The following is a 16,990-nucleotide window of genomic DNA, read 5'->3' as shown; positions in this document are numbered from 1 at the left end:
TTTTATTTTATAATGTAATAAGCACTATGGGCAGGCGCGGATCCAGAGCTTGAAGTGGGGGTTTGGGGGAGGGGTTATGTGAGAAATGTTTAAAACACTAGAGAAGTTTTCATGTTATACCAAACCATATGTTTTTCAATAAATGGCACACTTTTTGTTCATCCGGCATATGGTTACTCTAAATAAAATTTTAGGTATTAATTTTATAAGGTTAATTATTTGATTACAGATCGTATCTACCCGTTTTGCAATTGTTGTATCACTCTAAGGGAGGCTAATAAAGATATATATAATAAAATATAGAGATAGCAGCCTTGGATTGTCTTAATTAAATCCTTTGGTCCTCTAATTATCAAGTTACCCTCTGGCCAATGTTATTATGACTTGTGTATATTTAAAGAAGTGTAGCGACAACGTGTCACCCTATTCAGTGCTAGATATTCAAATTATAGTAAAGATAACATTAAAACAAGAAATGGTTAATACAAAAAATATTTTAAGATTTTCAACCGGGTGGGGGGGGGGCTCGCTTTAACCCCCTAAATCCGCTAATGATGTGGGAAAACTAAATTATTTAGTTAACTTAATCATATGACTCTTAAGCCCGTTCTGCCATTATTAAGAAACGCTAAAGAACAGAAATGTATGATTTTAAGATTTGGAAATAAATGAAATTGGTGTCACAAATGGTATGTCTGCTTGTATTTAAAATATTTTATAAATAGATATAATGCTCATATACATAATTATTAACGGTTGTTTTACTTCGCTTATTTATAGCATTTAACTTCGTATTCTTATTTTCGGCATCAAATAAAAATAATGGAATAAATATATAGGAAGTTCCAATCAATAGACAACGTACAGAACAGAGCAATTCGATATTACTTAGGCGTTCACAGATTTGCACCAATCCTAGCACTGTATGGGGATACTGGATGGATACCAAGTCAGTTTCGGCATTGGGTGAACATTATTCGATACTGGAATAGGCTTTTATCGTTTGAAGACGACCGATTAACGAAAGTGGTGTTCAATATGGATTATGATCGTTGCACAAACATGCAATTGGTGTAGTGACACTAAAGATATTTTCACTAAACTTAATATGTTACATTATTACGAAAGTAGAACAATGGTGGATTTAAAATCTTTTGAACAAATTGTACGAACTTATTACAGTGATATATGGAGAGAGTCCTTGATAAATAAACCAAAGCTACGATCTTACTTAAACTTTAAAACAAACTTCGAACTAGAGCACTATGTAAAACTAAATCTTACGAAACACGAGCGATCTGTGCTAGCCCAGTTTAGATGCGGATTATTACCGATCAGAATTGAGACTGGTAGATATATAGGGGAACCAGTAGAAAACAGACTATGCCGATTTTGTAATTCTCAAAATGTTGAAAGTGAGCTACATTTTCTTATAAACTGCACATTTTATAATGATATCAGACAAACTGTTTTTAGCGAGATATTAATGGTGCCTGACTTTACGCAACTAGATGAGCAGGGAAAATTAACATTTCTAATGGTGAACCATCCAAGGAAAATAGCTAAATACTTAGCAGCGTCACTTTTCCGTAGAAAACAAACAGTTTACTCTAGTTAACATTCTTAAACTTTTTCACAAACATTAGTTGAATAATATATGAACTTTTACAATCGTTAATTCTTAATCTATAACTATCTGTATTTAAATTTAAATTGGCAATTGACACGTGATATTAGAACATTTATATTGAACTAACAGTAAAAGGTGACTTATTGGTCCATTGGGCCGGGTGTATTATATATGTAATTATATTTTGTACAAATTTATGCTGATTTACACATGTCACTATAATAAACAATTTACTTACTTACTTACTTACTTTATATTTTAAAAGACAAGGAAAGTGAATTAAAAAATATATACAACAAAAATAAGCGAAAGGAGATGTGGTACGGCTGTCAATGAAACACCTATCCACAAAAGTTAAAAATGAAGAAGATGTCAGAAATAAATTGGTCATAATTTATTTACAGTCTAAAACATCGAAGGGACTAAACATCAACCTATACATATTTATACTTGTAATGCATTTGTATATAAACATCGAATCAGAAATATGTTCCTTTCCTAAACATGTTTAAAAACATTGCTGTGATAGTTATCAAAAGTACCAGGATTATAATTTAGTACGCCAGACGCGCGTTTCGTCTACACAAGACTCATCAGTAACGCTCAAATCGAAATATTGATAAATGGCATAGTTCTTAACATTAGAAAAATGAATGAAGTATTGGCAACTGGACGTTAAGCAACCAAATATCAATCCTCACTTTTCCGTGAAGTGTTCACAATTATTTGTCTTTTTAAAATTAAAAGGATGAAAAATCCCAAACTGAAAAGAGTTGAAAATACGCTATTAATTTAGAAGTAAAAAATATAGCAGACAGAATAAATACGGCAAAAACAAACAAATGAAAAAAAAATAGAGAACAATTTGAAATACCATATACATGTTTAATCAGTATACTAGTAGATTATTCACGGGCCAAGGTTGAGCGAACATGAATTGCTATCGATTATACTAAAGGTGACAATCAACTTTTTGAGGCACGTGTCGAGAAAACATTAGAAAAAATATAATTTAAAATTATGAAAGGAGTAGGTCCTTAGTGCACATTTTTGTTCTTAGTGCACTAAGGAGGTCCTTTGCGGTGTTTCTACGGACCCCATATATTTGAAGCTGTTCAAAATTCTGTACATTATAGGTACGTGTATCAGATCGGACAATAATTTTCATATATGGGCTATTTCAAAAAAAATGATGCCAAAGTGTGACAAACATGGTAAAAAATTAAGTCATTGCTAATCTTTTTTCTATCATTTTTCTTTAATCCAGAGACATTCAAGTTTACAAAACTACCAAGGGTTAATGCAAAATAATAAAAACAAAAATTTTAACAACATTTTACTCATAAGAATTCATCCACTTTTTAAAGGAAACAACAAAATAATAATTTCAACTGACAAACATAAATAAGAATATAAATATCAATGTATTTTTTTTGTTTGTTGCAATAAAGGTACTAAATGATTTTCCTGCAATTTATTTTTACTTATAAACAGTTTTTTTTTTTAAATATGTAAATTTCACCAATTTTTAGTGTATTCTTTAATTTCTTATTTCAAAAGTTTTTATACCTCTTTGCAAAAGCTTTAATTTTATATAAAAAGTATAAGGAAGCAAACATATATGATCTAATTACATCCTCTGAAAATTTCACAACAATTGCTTCAGTCAATTCTAAGTTTTCTTCATTTAAAAAATACAAACATGTGTTTTTTATCCTTTTGTTACACTCCTGACATTTTTTCAGTAACTGTAAGACTGTTTTTTAATGGAATGTTTAGAAAATCAGTAATGATATCTATTTTAAATTTACAATCTCAAATTTATTAGATATTTGATTACATATTTTTTTAATTTCTGAGCAAAGAGCAAACTTTTAACATGTTTAATGAGAATTACACTTTAATTTTTAAGAATCTTTGGTGAATAGTGTGCAGAAAAATCACTTTTACAAGACAGATCGGCTTTCTCATTACATTGTAAAGATGTTACAATTATTTTAATAAAGAATCATGTTGAATTTTGTTATAGATAAGCTACATCAGAAACTTGTCAGGAGTGTAACAAATGTTACACTCCTGACCATAATTTATTGCTACAATATTTTAACCTGAAACTGACCTGAAATCATGTAGAGTCTTTATATTTCACATATTATTTTAGTGCAAATTAAGAACAGGTTAAAAAAAATTATGTACTTCTTACATATTTACAAATTTTGCTAATTGTCTATTTAAAAAAAAAGATGGCTTTCCTTTAAATCTAGTTCAGTCTCTTGTTTGATACTATATATATGCTGTTTTTATGTCAGATAATGTATTATGATAAGTTTGTTCGTACTACCAAAGATGGTAGCAGTATGTGCTCTGTATATTAAAAATTGTCCAAAAATGTACCCAAAAATGTCAGGAGTGTAACGCTTTAAAATGTTTAAGTGTAACATTCATGTTATTTTTTTATAGAAACAATGTTGTTATTATTGGTTTTCTTTTCTGGAATTTGAGTGTGAACACCATCTGTTGCATATTTTCAGTAACAAACATGTCATTATTATGGCCTTTATTGCTTGTTTATGCTCAATACTTGTATGTCAGGACTGTAACACATTTAAACAAGCTAGTTCAATTGCAGTTTTAGTTCAAAAATTTCAAAAGTTATGATGTAGACTTGTATTCTGTGTTAAGCTGAAGTGTAGTAATGTCATTTTATAATAATTATCAGCTTGTTTTTCTTCCAATAACTTACCTTTGCTAATAAGATTGAAATAAGGCATTTTTTTGTGTTACACTCCTGACATTGAAGTATTGAGCATACAAAAGCAATGAAGGCCATAATAATGGCATGTTTGTTACTGATAAACTGTAACAGGTAATGTTCACTGAAATTCAAGAAAAAACAACAACTATAACAACATTGTTTCTAAAAAAAATACATCTTAACCCAGTTGTTACACTCCTGACAGACCTGGGTAGTCCTCTTATTGTAACCATAATATTCCAGTAGTAGAACTTCAGGGTCAACTGGATACACCTGTGCCAAGCTATGATACTAAACAAAAAAAATAAACCGTGCAAGATGTACAAAAACATGTTATTTCACCTACAAAGACATTTTCTGGCAGCATATTGACTTTTACTAACATTTTTTTTTTTACACAAACTTATTTGACTTACCTTATGAGGCTCATAAAAATGTAAATATATGGAAGAATTGAACAAGAAATCATAGTCAAGATATAATAGTTGGATGAAAGATATTGTTTGGTATTGTATCTGCCCTTATTTATTCTATATCGTCAATGAATGCACATGCTTTCTTCTAAATGTCACACTAAAAGCGTTACACTCCTGACATTTTGAGGTACAATTTTGGACAATATTTTTTAAACAGAGCACATACTGCTATTATCTTTGGTAGTTAGGACCAACTAATCATAATACATTATCTGACCTAAAAACATTACAGATATAGTATCATACAAGAGACTGACAAAGGTTTAAAGGAAAGGCATCATTTTTTTTGAAATAGCCCATATATAAAAAGAATTACTGTATAAGTTATCTAGTATGAAATATGTCCACTGGACCGACCGTGTAAGTGCTATATATATTATATCATGTATATAGCCAGTCAAAAAGATGTGGTATGATTGCCAATGAGACAACTATCCACAAAAGACCAAAATGACACAAACATTAACAACTATAGGTCACACAAGGTCGTTAAAAACTTCCATTTGTTGTTGTCCACTGAAAATAAGCTCATAAAAACACGAATCCCCGTTTACTCAATTCCACCTTTATTTGTTAATATTTCTTTATCTTTTTCTTTTGATTTTATCATATCTTTTTTCTGAAATATTTTGTGTGGTCGAACATGAAATTGCCTCCGATGCTACAAAGAAAATTTGTTTAATGTCATCTGTTGCAATATATGCTAAGTACTACACGTGGACAGGATGTTCCCCAGAAAATAAGTTATACACACCCCGATATAACCCCGAGGGTACACGCTACTGTCATATGGAAAATTACTGGGTCACCTGTAAGATGGTAATCAGCCATGCAACTAATTAGGTTACTGACCATGTCACTTCAATTTAAAAAGTTTATCGTTAGATATCAAAATGATAAATTCATTTTAATTAAAAATTTAAGAACTAAAGGATTTATCATTAAAATGAAGTGAAATAATTCAACCAAATCGTATATAGATTATATACATATTTTTTTTTTATCTATGCCGGAAAGAATTGAAAAACTGTATTTATAATTTTTGATTTGTTTTATAGAAATCTGTGTAGGTCTCATGAAATGGAACTCACGCAACGCATGCCTAATTAAGATTTATAAATTTATTGAAAAATATAACAAAAATTTAGTTTTGATATTAAATTAAAGTTACCTTTCCGCGCTGTAATTTATTTGATATGACATGAATCAAGCAATTTTTGTTGAGGGATTTATGGGTTTGTCCATACAACGTATAAAAAAAGAAGTGTATGTTATTAGTATTTCACATGCCTTGTTTTCGCCTTGAAGCTCATTATTCAGAGTGTTTCAGACAAGATGATGAAAATAACGTGCAAGATACTTTTTTCGATCATCGTGAAGAGACAATTTTAATTCCCATTCCCCCCCCCCCCCTTTCGTGGTTACCGTTATGCCAACAAATACCCGGGGCTTGATTTACATGTAAAATCATGGGCGGATCCAGCCATGATAAAGGGGGTTCCAACTACATGTCTCCATTAAATAAGGGGTGTCGTTGCCGCTGGTTTTCTACGGTTACCCCACCCTTTTCATATAATTTAGATTTCAAAAGTGTATACCTTATTCATATATTGTGTAGGTTAAAATGTTATCTTTTGCCATATTGTTTGCGTTTTGATTGGTGTGTAATGCAACAGTGCAATACCTAAGTGTCAAAAGAGAGTTTTTCCCGACCTATTCACATATTTTTAAGGTTCCTATATACAAGGTGATAGGACGTTCGGTTCCGTTGGAATAGGTTACCTTTTCACGCTATGCCTTAAAATTTTCCTGATGCACAGGTAACCTATTCCAACGGAACGTCCTATCACCTTGTATATAGGAACTTGAGAGGATTCCCGAGATTATCATTTATGCAATGATTGCTCACAAATAAATAAATAAAATAAATAAATAATCTTTATTTCAAGAGGATGATCCCATTAGTTAAAACTAATCTTCCTGAGAGTCCTCAAAATAATAATAACATATTTATAAGTACATAGAGTATTATAAAGTTATATTATACACAATATACAATTGTATTTAAATAATAATGAAAAAGCATATTAATTTGCACAATTGATGAAAAATTTGTAACATTTTGTTTTAAAAGATACAAGTGTATTACTCATTTTTATTTCATTTGGTAAACTGTTCCATATTTGAGAACCTGAATATGTAAATGTTTTCTTTAAAAAATTAGTTTTTGGTTTTGGAAGATTTAATACTTTTTCATCAGCTGAACGTAAGTTATAATTTTGATTATCAGTAAAATGAAAATTTTCTTGTAAATAGTTAGGAACCATACCATTTAATGATTTAAATACAAGTATTGCCTTTTGGTATTGAATGCGTTTTTCCACATTTAACCAGCGTAAACTATTAAACAATAAACTGGATGATGTCATTATGTCAGCTTCTACTATAACCCTAGCAGATTTCTTTAATAACTTATTAAGTTTATTTATTCCACTTTCACAACAGCTTCCCCATATATTGCAACAATAATCAAATAATGGCAGAATATAAGCATTAAAATAGATAATACGTATATGCATAGGTAAATATTTTCTTATCTTTTGCAATAAATTGATTCTGTTTGATATAGTACATGACATTTTATCTATCTGCTGATTCCAATTTAGGTTTTTGTCAATATATAAACCAAGAAGTTTTTCACAATCTACATTTTCTATTTGTTCATTTGAAATATTGATATCTAAACTGTTTCCAGTTGAACAAAGTCTTTGTTTTGAACCAACAATCATTGATTTACACTTTTTGGCATTTAATTTCATACAATTTTGCGCACACCAGTTTTCAATTACATGAATATCATTTTGAAGGTTAGAAGTTAACTGAAGTAAATTATTACCTTTACAATGTAATGTAGAATCATCTGCATATAAATCTATTAATGAATGTTCTATATTAAGTGGTAAATCATTGATATATAAAATAAATAACAAAGGGCCCAGGATAGAACCTTGTGGTACCCCAGTTTTTATGCATTTAGTATTAGACATGACGTTATTGACCTTAACTTGTTGGCTTCGTTCAAACAAGTATGACTTAAACCAGTCTAGTGTACAATTTGAAACATTATAATATTCAAGTTTTTTCAATAAAATTATATGATTAACCATCAAAAGCTTTCTTTAAATCTAAAAATATAACTCCGTTTATCTCTCCATTATCTATATTTGCCAACCATTCATCTACTAATTTAGTAAGTGCAGTAGTACACGAATGTTTAGGTCTGAAACCTGACTGTGTAGTATTAAGAAGGTCATTACTATTTAAAAATATATACAAACTATTAGCTATATGTCGTTCTATGATTTTTGAGAGACAAGGCAAAACTGCTATTGGTCTATAATTATCAGGATTACAGGCATCGCCACTTTTAAAAATTGGGCAAACTCTTGCAGTTTTAAAAATACTTGGAAATTTACCACTTTTGATGCTTAGATTAAATATATATGTCAAGGCTGGTGCAATGACATCGCTGCACATACTTAAAATATTTGGTCCGACATCATCTAAACCAGTTGCTTTAGACTTGTCAAGTTTTTTTAAATACATGTTTACATCTAAAATACTCATTTCTGGTATAATGAATTTTTCACTACCCGTTTGTAACTTTGATTTTACAAATTTATTGAGTGCATCAAATCTGGCACCATCATCATTATTACATAACTTGTCATCAACTATACTTTCAGCAATATTTGTGAAATGCACATTAAATGTATTTGCTATATCAACATCATTTTGAATTACACTATTTTTATATTCTAAATGCGTGATATTATTATGTACTTTTTTAGGATTTAGACTTTTGACATACTTCCAAATAGTTTTACTATCTTTACAATTTGAAATAGCATTTTGGAAATATTTTTTCTTTGCCTGTTCTATTAAAAATGTAACCTTATTACGCCAAATTTTATAATTATATATATCACCAATTCTTTGAAAATAATCTCTTTGGTGTCTAGCGCTATTTAATACATATATTCATATTAAAGTTCATGGAATTTATCATTTTACTTGAAAAATGAAGATTTATTTTATTTTAATCATGCAAAGGACATATTTCTTGGCACCATGAAGCCATTTGAGTGCCAATCTACTTTGACATTTTGTTTTCTTAACAATTATTTGATCATCTTTGATATTTTTTTGATAAATTTTGATTACAAAGTTGGTTAACATATAATACATAACACAGATATAATTGATAATTGTTATTTAAAAGTCATATACTATAGCCACTATAGTACTAGAACCGAACACCTGAGATTATTTTCAAAGAATTGGTGATATATATAATTATAAAATTTGGCGTAATAAGGTTACATTTTTAAATATCAAATTTGTGACTTTATGTCCTGTGACTTTTTGTCCTGTGACTTTCTGTCCGTTTACCTATACATACACCACATCTTCCTATGTCTATATAGCTGATTTACCGTAAATAACTGCGAGAAAATGCTAGGGGAGGCCAACTCCGGATTCCATCCCCTTCGACCCGCCACAGAATACAGATATAATTGATAATTGTTATTTAAAAGTCATATACTATAGCCACTATAGTACTAGAACCGAACACCTGTTTTCGGATATATATATATATACATAGAATGTAGGACAGAAAGTCACAGGACAAAAAGTCACAGACAAAAAGTCACGGACAAAACGTCACAGGACAAAAAGTCACAATTCATTTTTTCTGATTATTTTCTTTGAATAAAAAATGCTTTATTTTACAAAAATATTTTTGTATTTTTCTTGATGTATTATATGTTAACCAACTTTGTAATCAAAATTTATCAAAAAAATATCAAAGATGATCAAATAATTGTTAAGAAAACAAAATGTCAAAGTAGATTGGCACTCAAATGGCTTCATGGTGCCAAGAAATATGTCCTTTGCATGATTAAAATAAAATAAATCTTCATTTTTCAAGTAAAATGATAAATTCCATGAACTTTAATATGAATATATGTATTAAAAAGTAAATATTTCAAGATATTTCTCTTATATATTCCAACAATTGTCAAAACATTATTTGTGACTTTTTGTCCCGTGACTTTTTGTCCTATCAAATTTGTGACTTTATGTCCTGTGACTTTTTGTCCTGTGACTTTCTGTCCGTTTACCTATACATACACCACATCTTCCTATGTCTATATAGCTGATTTACCGTAAATAACTGCGAGAAAATGAATAATACACAAGTTGATAATTGTCTCTTCTCTGCTAATTTTAATGTGCATGCAATATTCACTCTGATTTACTTGTGAGACCACCGACACTAATAATAATTACCTACAAAATAATAGGTGCTCCTTTACTGGGAAGAACATTTCGGATCCGATCAATTTATTGGTTCCATTCCCCCATTCTACACTTCTCCTTAGAAAAAATGCCTTGCAATGCGTCATAATTATCTGGACTACTAACTTACTTCCATATAACTTCGAAAACAGACTATAATCTATTTCACTGGATGAGATTGGGCTCACGGATTTTTTAATGGATTGGTAATTTTTATTTATAGCACAAGTTTACAAAGCAAGATTAATCACATTTTTCACCCGGCCTACAAATCAAATGGTTGCCTCCTTACTGACTTACACCTACACAAGCTAAAAAAACATATTCATGGGGGGGTTCAGATGGGTGATGCTTGCCTCAGTCATGTTTCTGTGATTCCCTATATAATCAACAAAATTTTTCACACAAAAAGGGGGACAGGGATTTCTCCTTAATAAGAAATCTCTATTTTCAGTATAAGCTCATATAAATTTGCCTTTTGAAGAACTGAAATAAATATGAGACGGCTAATGATTTTTCAGATGCTTTACATTAAAATACATCCATGTGACATTCACAATTATATATAGATCCAAATTTAAAAAGCTATTTTTTTCAATATTTAAATAATGTAGGATCAAATCTTGATACATGTATGTAGTTGAAATTGTTAGCTTTAAACATGTTAAACATTAAAAAATGAACACCCAAAGTTTAAACCATGTTTAAACATAAGAATGACCATGTAGTCTTTATTAATGTATGCTATTGCTATGAAACTAGGTCATTGTAGGTAAACTGTCATCTATTCCCTTAAATCTTTGTTCCCAGTCACAGTTTGATTTAAATTAGTCAAGTATATCTACTCTATTAGGTCTCTAGTTTGGATAGTTAATAACTTGCAAATTACAAATGAATTAAAATCATACTCCTCCCAAATTTATTTCTTTAAATATTATGGATGAAATACATGTAGCAAGTAAGGGATGAAATTAAATTGGATGAAATGTGGCATTTTTTTTTTTGATAAAGTAGTATGTCGTCTGATGTTGTCAAACTTAATAATAGACCCTTAAGGGGCGGATCCAGTCATTTTAAAAAGGGGTGGGGTGGGATTCTAACCCAGGACAAAAGGGGAAGGGGTGGGGGGGGGGGTTCCAATTACATGTCCCTATTCAAATGCATTGATTATCCAAAAAAAGGGGGTTCCAATCCCTTGAACCCCCCTCTGGATCTGTGCCTGCCCTTTAAAAATAAAATTATCCTTATTTTGAGTTAAAGCTTATAGATTTTTCTATAATGCTTCTCAGGGGCGGATCCAGCCATTTTAAAAGGGGGGTCCCAACCAAGAGCAAAGAGGGGTTCCAACTATATCTCCCATTCAAATGCATTGCTCGGTAAAAGAAAAGGATTCCAACCCTCAAATCTATGGTCAGGTTGTTGTCTCTTTGACACATTCCCTTTTTCCATTCTCAATTTTATCATGTAGTCGTCGTTGTCCCAGGACATTTAGTTTTCGCTTAATAACTTTAGTACAAGTAATAGAAATCTATGAAATTCAAACACAAGGTTTGTGACCAGAGTTTTGTTCAGAGTTTGGGAATTACATGAATTAGGGGCCAATAGGGGCCAATATTAAACTTTGTTTGATTTTATAGAAAATTGAATTATTGGAGTTCTTTGATATGCCAAATCTAACTGTGTATTTAGATTCCTAGTTTTTTGGTCCTGTTTAAATTGGTCTACCTTAAGGTCCAAAGGGTCCAAAATTAAACTTATTTTGATTTTAACAATATTTAAATCCTTGGTGTTCAGATTAATATGCTGAATCTGAATATTTACTTAGATTTTTTTATTATGGGCCCAAATTCAAGTTGATCCAAATCGGGGTCCAAAATTTTACTTTGTTTGATTTCAACAAAAATTGATTATATGGGGCTCTTTGATATGCTGAATCTAACCATTCATTAAGATTTTTGATATTTTGACCCATTATCAAATTGGTCCACATTGAGTTCTAAAAGGTCCAAAATTTAACTTTATTTGATTTCACCAAAAAATGAATTATTGGGGTTCTTTGATCATGTTGATATGCTGCATCTAACCATGTATTGAGATTTTGTATATTGGACCATTTTAGAGGTTAATTGTCAATTTAAAATTTTTAAGTACTTGGACCGCATTCATTCTGTGTCAGAAACCTATGCTGCATCAACTATTGAATCACAATCCAAATTTAAAATTCAGAGTTGTATTGAGCTTGAATGTTGTGTCCATACTTGCCCCAACTGTTCTGGGTTCAACCTGTACATTTGTATCAAGCTGAGCCATGGATAGCATTTTTATCTGATTTATATATTAATTTGAAATTTTGACAAGTGAGACACATACAGATTATACTGTTAACAATATTTCAGAGTTTAACGTAGTCAAGCGAAACAAATTTTAGAAGAATAGTTGAATCATGTCTTTGTTGTCAAATGAAAAATTAGTACGAACACAAAGAAAAAGTATGGGAATGTTTGTTTTTTAAACTATTGACCAGGGTGAAAGTCTTTGAAAGTCATGACTGGCAAAAAGTTTGTGAAATGAAATAGCGTAAATATTCCATTCTTTTTAAATATAACTGAATATAAAGAAAAACACAAACTGATGTTTTATAATAGTTTTTACCCTTTTTATGTTTTATAGGACAAGAAATATAGAAAAATGATGAAAAATATAAACAGTTACAATAGAAATGAGCGCAAAACAAGATAAACAGAATACAACAAGGCCTAAATGGTAAGACCACTTCTAAATTCAGATTTTTCAGGGAAGGGACAACTTATTGTGATTACAAAAAAAATCTGCATAAAGATCTATATAGTTACATGATATATATATATATATATATATATGTTTCTGTTATCAAAATATGATTTCTTATTTTTGCGATACTCACCCAGTCACATTATTCGCATTACTAAAAAGTTTCGATAATTTCTGAATTACAGTAATAAAAGAAATTGCCTTTGAATGATGACTCATATAAAAATAAGAAAATGTGGTATGGTAAATGAGTGACTTATCCACCAGAGTTCAATGAAGCGGATGCAAGAAATTAAAGGCCAATCATGGGCTTGCCTTCAATAATGAGAAAACACTTCCTTTATAGGTCATCCATTAAAGATCTCAACATATAAAGATTTAAACAATCCAATTTAGTTCAACATGTTCAAAGTCAATAACAATTAATAAAAAAAAATCATGCCTAATATAAAATATTGTTTGTTTCTTCAATCCTGACCGACCCTGCAAAAATGGCCCTACTCATAAAATTTTATTGTCAAAACTAAGCCAAATATTATTTTATTCATTTCTGATTTTTGGGCTTGCCGGATCATCCGATAATATTCAGGCTTTTGGGAAAAATAAAATTATTTACCTACCTACCTACCCACACCTGGCTTGTCAGAATAGGGATTAGGGAAACAGACAATATATTAATTTAGGCCTCATGTCTGTGAGCACTCAACCTGACCATAATATAGGACAGTGGTTCAAATATTAACACAACATATGAACATTCTATAACAACTATTGCAAGTGGCTCAACTTTAACTATCACTGCAAGGCACTAAACAACGAATATTAAATCTTGGACACAAAGCACTGAAATAAGAGAACTCATAAGCATGACAAGTAAGAATATCAAATGAAAGTTTCTCAAAATGTTCATTAAAACATGATAAAATAAGCTTATTTATATTGCTGTTTTTTTCTCCATTTATAACATTTTTTTTTTATTTTGTGTATTTATAGGTCAGATATCTTCGTTTTTATGATCATCAACAGGTCCTGCAGGTCTATACTGAAGAGGAAACTTAATTGTTAATACTTTTCTACATAATGTGCTAATTGGATTATTAATGTGAAATGAACTCAACTGTGTGTTTTTCTGGAAAAAGAAATAGAAAAAATCCTACAAAATTGCTATAAACAAAATGGAGTACTATCAAAGAACACAATTGTGTAAAATGTAACAACCTACATTCATATTAACTGATGGATTATGGAGAAATTAAGAAAAAAAATAGTATCTTTGTCATGTTTGTTGTCGAAATAAACACCTGCTTTATCAATTCATGTACATGGCTCCATCATATCAAATATATAAAGAAGATGTTTGAAGAACATACGTTGCCAAAATTTATTCAACCAATTGAAGGAAGATGTCTTGTGGATTGAATTATTTATGCACTGAACTGTTATGTAGGGGGTCGAATACACAGCAGCTGAAACAGAAGACAAGTTAATTTGACATGAAAAGTGTTTATTTTATTTAATATGCAAATATGAGCACAATATTAATAACATCACAAATGGTATGATATTCATAGCATTTTGCTTATTATTGTATTGTCTTAAACATGCTAAACAGTCAGCCTTTTGTTTTTGTATGTTTAATACTCACCATGAAAATTTGTATTACAGTATTAAAGTTTTAATTATCTTTTGTATCAATAATTCAGTCTAGGAGAAAATATATTAATACTGTTTGTACTGTTATGAAATTTCCATAGAGGAAAAACATTTCCTTAAGGGAAATTTGATGTTCAGAAATTTCCCTAGAGGAAATTTGAAGATCAATGATTTCCTTAGAGGAAATTTGTTGTCTTGAATTTTCCTCCAAGGAAAAGTGTTTGTCAAAAATTTTCTCACAGGAAAAAGTATTTCCTCCAAGGAAAATTTGAAGCTACAAATTTCCTCACAGGAAAAAGTATTTCCTCCAAGGAAAATTTGAAGCTGCAAATTTCCTCAAAGGAAAAAGAATTTCCTCTAAGGAAATAGAATTTCCTCAAAGGAAATAGAATTTCCTCAAAGGAAATAGAATTTCCTCAAAGGAAATAGAATTTCCTCAAAGGAAATAATTATGCAGCAAATTCCCTAAGGGAAATCTTTTTCCCTTGAGGAAAAAACAATTTCCCTTGAGGAAAAATCTTTTTCCTTCAGGGAAATTTGATTTCCCTTGAGGAAAAGTACTTTTCCTCTGAGGAAATTGTTGAAAAAAGGGGCATAACTTTTTCAACAGTGGTGCTAGATCCAAAAAATTTTAGGACAAATATCAGGGAACCAATACCAACCAAGTTATCAACTTTGTTTTGACTTAACTCCAAAAATTAAGGTGACAACTTTTGCACTCAGCGGAATTGCAAACTTGTCCCGGAGACTGTTTCTTGTTCGACCAGTTCACTTGAAACGCATCTGTTTGGATCGCAAATGGATCTGGTCTCCAGCTGACATAATTGTCCAATTGTGCGTTCAGGCGATCTGCGAACAGATCTAATTTCAACGGACCCATTATTTTGTTGATCTGTTGAAATATTGCCCTGTTCAGAGTCCAATTGTTTGAACTTCCTGTGTGACGACTTTCCCAGTCCGCAATTTCGTTTAGAACCCCCGGAATGTATTCGGCTGTTAGAGTTATTCTCCTTTGTAGGCAATATTCCCATATCTCGCGACTTATTTTTAGTAAACTTGGGGATCGTGTCCCTCCCATTCTGTTTATATGCGCTACAGCGGACACATTGTCCATTTTTAAATGACCATGAATGTCGGTTTTGTCTTTTGTAAAGGACTTTAAACCGAATTCTGCGGCTTTCAATTCTAGAGCATTTATATGCAAAGCCTTTTCTGTTTCGTCCCAAGGACCTCCCATTCTGATGTTTTGAGCCACATCTACTGCTCCCCAACCCTGTTTTGATGAAGCATCGCTTTCTATAATTAAATCTGGGTTTGGGGATATTATGCATTTCCCTTCCACTTTTCTAAGTGTAGGGCCCACCATTTCATCTCGTTCTTGCATTCGGGCGTTAGTGTTATAAGCGACCGGTATTGTGTCGTTTTCAATAAACTCTTTGTTTTGAACATTTGTAGTTCCCTGACATAAAGGGACGCCGGGATTACTGCTTCTGCAGTCGCGTTCAGAGTCCCTATCAGACTTGCTAGATCGTGAATAGAGACTTGGAGGGATTCTAGCATATGTTTGCATTTTTGAACTATTGCTTTGCATTTCGCCTCTGGGAGATAAACTTTCATCTCCATGGAGTCTATTATCATCCCTAAAAATTCAGTTGAGAATTGGCCTGACACTCCCGTCTTTCTTCGGCCTGATAAAAATATGGCTGAGATATTGACCGGGATCGGACGTTTTCACTTCTTCTATAGCCCCCTTTCTCAACATGTCTATTATTTCCCCCTCTATGCATGTGCGTTCTGTTTTCGCAAAGAGTGGGGTATATACCGTTTCTTGTACGGGCATTTCTAGAAATTCTATTGTGTACTGTGTTATGCTCTCTAGAATTTTCTGATCTGAGGTTATTTTCCTCCAATTTTCCCCGAAAAATTGAAGTCGACCCCCCAGGGGTATATCTGATTGATTCACCATTACAAAATTCAGATCTTTTACTATTTGGTGGACATTCAATGCTATGTTTTGCACTTTTGACACCTGATCGTCTACCAATGAAAAAGTTTGACAATTGTTTACAAGATACGTACCTTCTCTTTTTGAGACCAGCTGGTTTTCTTTTCTCTGGTTTAAATCCAGACTTTGGGAACCATTTGGACTGTTCATTTGACGAGTTGAATGTACGGCCCCTACCAGATCCACCCGTCTGACTTTGTTGGTAACCGGAAGGGCCGGTCTGAAAGGGCGTCTTGTGTACTCGCTTCTCTTCGTCTCAAGACCCATTTCTTTTGCCATTTCCCTGGCTCTTTTCCTGTTCTTGCTTTTCTTGTCAA

The 16,990-nt window shown here is 31.4% G+C and overlaps 1 protein-coding gene and 1 long non-coding RNA gene across 2 annotated transcripts in view; both read left to right on the top strand.

The window, feature by feature from the left end:
* LOC143085619 (glutamate receptor 2-like) overlaps positions 1–16,990 on the top strand; it is a 75,584-nt gene that overhangs the window by 38,496 nt on the left and 20,098 nt on the right. The gene's annotated exons all lie outside the window — the stretch shown is intronic.
* Positions 10,055–14,699, top strand: LOC143085621 (uncharacterized). Its single transcript, XR_012981390.1, has 3 exons — positions 10,055–10,431; positions 12,896–12,988; positions 14,009–14,699. It is a non-coding gene; the product is annotated as an uncharacterized LOC143085621 (long non-coding RNA).

This window comes from Mytilus galloprovincialis, chromosome 8 (assembly GCF_965363235.1).
Source record: "Mytilus galloprovincialis chromosome 8, xbMytGall1.hap1.1, whole genome shotgun sequence".
NCBI lineage: Eukaryota > Metazoa > Mollusca > Bivalvia > Mytilida > Mytilidae > Mytilus > Mytilus galloprovincialis.
Note: the sequence above shows the minus strand (reverse complement) of the source record. Positions and strands in the feature narration are given on the sequence as shown.